The sequence below is a fragment of the Crocuta crocuta genome, unplaced genomic scaffold (assembly GCF_008692635.1).
Source record: "Crocuta crocuta isolate KB4526 unplaced genomic scaffold, BGI_CrCroc_1.0 scaffold49, whole genome shotgun sequence".
Taxonomy (NCBI): domain Eukaryota; kingdom Metazoa; phylum Chordata; class Mammalia; order Carnivora; family Hyaenidae; genus Crocuta; species Crocuta crocuta.
This window is the reverse complement of record NW_027536462.1, coordinates 678,053-680,341: the sequence shown is the minus strand read 5'-3', so window position 1 is coordinate 680,341 and position 2,289 is coordinate 678,053. Positions and strand designations below refer to the sequence as shown.

At 46.4% G+C, this 2,289-nt stretch overlaps 1 long non-coding RNA gene across 1 annotated transcript in view; it reads left to right on the top strand.

The window, feature by feature from the left end:
• The window catches only part of LOC144218582 (uncharacterized), a 20,484-nt gene extending 18,269 nt beyond the window's left edge, over positions 1–2,215 (top strand). Inside the window, exons 3-4 of the long non-coding RNA XR_013331198.1 lie at positions 329–526; positions 1,215–2,215. This is a non-coding gene — a long non-coding RNA (uncharacterized LOC144218582). The remainder of the gene's footprint in view (positions 1–328; positions 527–1,214) is intronic.
• Positions 2,216–2,289: the final 74 nt, after the last annotated feature.

Below are 2,289 nucleotides of genomic sequence, written 5' to 3'. Positions count from 1 at the left end.
ATCCTAGCGGAACGGTCCAGGAATGGAGGCAACTTGATGCGTGTGAAAGAGAGGTTGAGCAGAAGGTGGAGGAGCTGGGGGTGTGGAACATTCCAAGCAGACTAATATAGAGGTGTGAGATAGCTGCTAAAGCTCTTCTCTTTTATTTGTGGGAATGCAGCTAAATCCACATCCCCTTATTTTACACCAAGAGGTCTGTGACCGTGCTTCTCAAACCATCTGTGACGAAGAACATGCGTGTGTGTGTATGTGACGGGGGGTGTATGTGTGTTTAATTTCCAGTCCATCACAGACTGATATGTGGCCCTACTGTGTATGACTATTACAGAGCTCGTGTCGCACGCCACTCCCCATGCACGTTTGAACGAATCTACTTCCTGTTCAATAAGAGTCCACACATCACCGGCCTGGATGTTACAAGGTCAAGTTGCTTTCAAGGTTTCAGAATGTTTACCCTTTCGCTTATCTTATTGTGGACTAGCATGGGCCACAGACCACGCTTTGAGCAGCGCTCGTCTATAAGATGGTAAGTCCTTTAAAGGGAGGGGCCACTTCCTTTGATCTTATCCATCCTTGTGCGTGCCTTCAGATTTTTAGCAGGACCACCCAAAAGAAGCCCTCTCCTTGCCCAGGAAGGAATGCCCACTTGTTAATTAGCTAGTGTTTTGAATATGGAAAGCTCTGCCAGCATTAAATATTATTATTATTATTAGCCTCGTGTCCACTATAGTAGCTGTCATTTAATTAGAACAGCATAATAGGCAAATCTGCCTTAATTGGCTGGGATGTGGCTAAGAAATCGTTTCACGTCTGTGTCTGTGTTTCTCTGTTCTGTGGCCATCACATCGCCTTCTCTGGCAATGGGTCATTTTGGAGACCTTGGGCAGGGTTCAGGGAAGGTTATCTGGCTACTGATTAACACTTAATTAGCACCTTTTTCATGTAGCACAGCAGTGACTTTGTAAATTTAAAAATTTCAGGGGACCACTTAATGTGGAATTAAAGTACAAGTGCAATATTTAAGATGCATGAAATTGTTTTACGCATTACAGCATTAACTAGCTCTTAATTTATGCGGCGCATGCCAGAGAAGGGCAATTAAAGTGTAGCAGGGAAAAAAAATTATAGATCTCTATGTTGTCCTGTCTTTTCCTCTAACGATGCTTTTGAAGGCTTTCGCTACATCTGTATCTCAACTCCTGTTCTATATTTAGGAGTAAATGGCAAATTCTGATGCCTGTTTGCCACCACAGGAATTGGCATTGTCTTTAACCTGAAACTATCTCCAAGGAGAGCCAATGAGATGTCAGGAAGCATGTGCTGGAGCCTTATGGGAAAGTGATGCTAACGGTGTCCTCCTTGGGAGCTATCAGAAGGAGTGAGTCCCTTTTCCTCTGGCCACTGTGAGGATGTGAGGTCCGGAAGGGTGGCAGCCATTTTGTAAGTCATCTGCAGCTGGAGGCAAGCCATTGTTTGGAATTTGGCAATGAAGTCAATACCACACGAGGCTGTGTGGCAAGATACCGTGGGAGACCTGGGAGACACGGGATTGGAATTTGTCTGAAGGCCATCTGACTTCGGGACTTTTGAGTTATGTTGGAGCCTATAAATATTACCACATATTCCCACTTTTATTCATGCTGTTCCCTTTGACTGGAATCCTCTTCCATCTCCATCCTTCAAGGTCAGGTCCAAATGCCACGCATCTAAGAAACTTGCCTTGATGTGAACCACGCTTGAGATGGTCAGAACTATGTCCCCCTCCTCTGGATGCTAATGCCCCTTACTTGAACTTCTCCTTCATCAAGGAGCGCGTGCCACCCTGAAAAGCGTGAAGATGCAAGTGTGACTCTCCACCTCCCCTGTGGGGACCTAAGCTCTGGCTTCGTCTGTCCCCGGCTTTAGAATTGCACTGGACACACTGAATCTGCAAAGTGACACAATCCCGTTCCTAGAAAGGAACGTTAATATTGGGATGTCATCGTCAGAAGCCGAGAAAGCGCGTCCAAGCATATGGGCTTCTTAGCTAAAGCCAGAGGCAAAGAAACTGGGTAAAAGCTGCAGGTGGGTGGGTCCCTGAGCCACTGCAGCTGTTGAGGGCAAGCGAGGACTTGCCTTAAGGGGGAGGAGTCACAGACACGGGCCAGTTAGAATATTCATCTGTCTGCCCCTCTGTTTATAACTTACACAGAGGGATACAGTCTCCAAGTACAAAGTCAAGGGCTAGGAAAGTAAAAGTTTCTCTGTATCTCCCCTTCCCCACACTCCGTGTCCTCTGTGGCTGACACG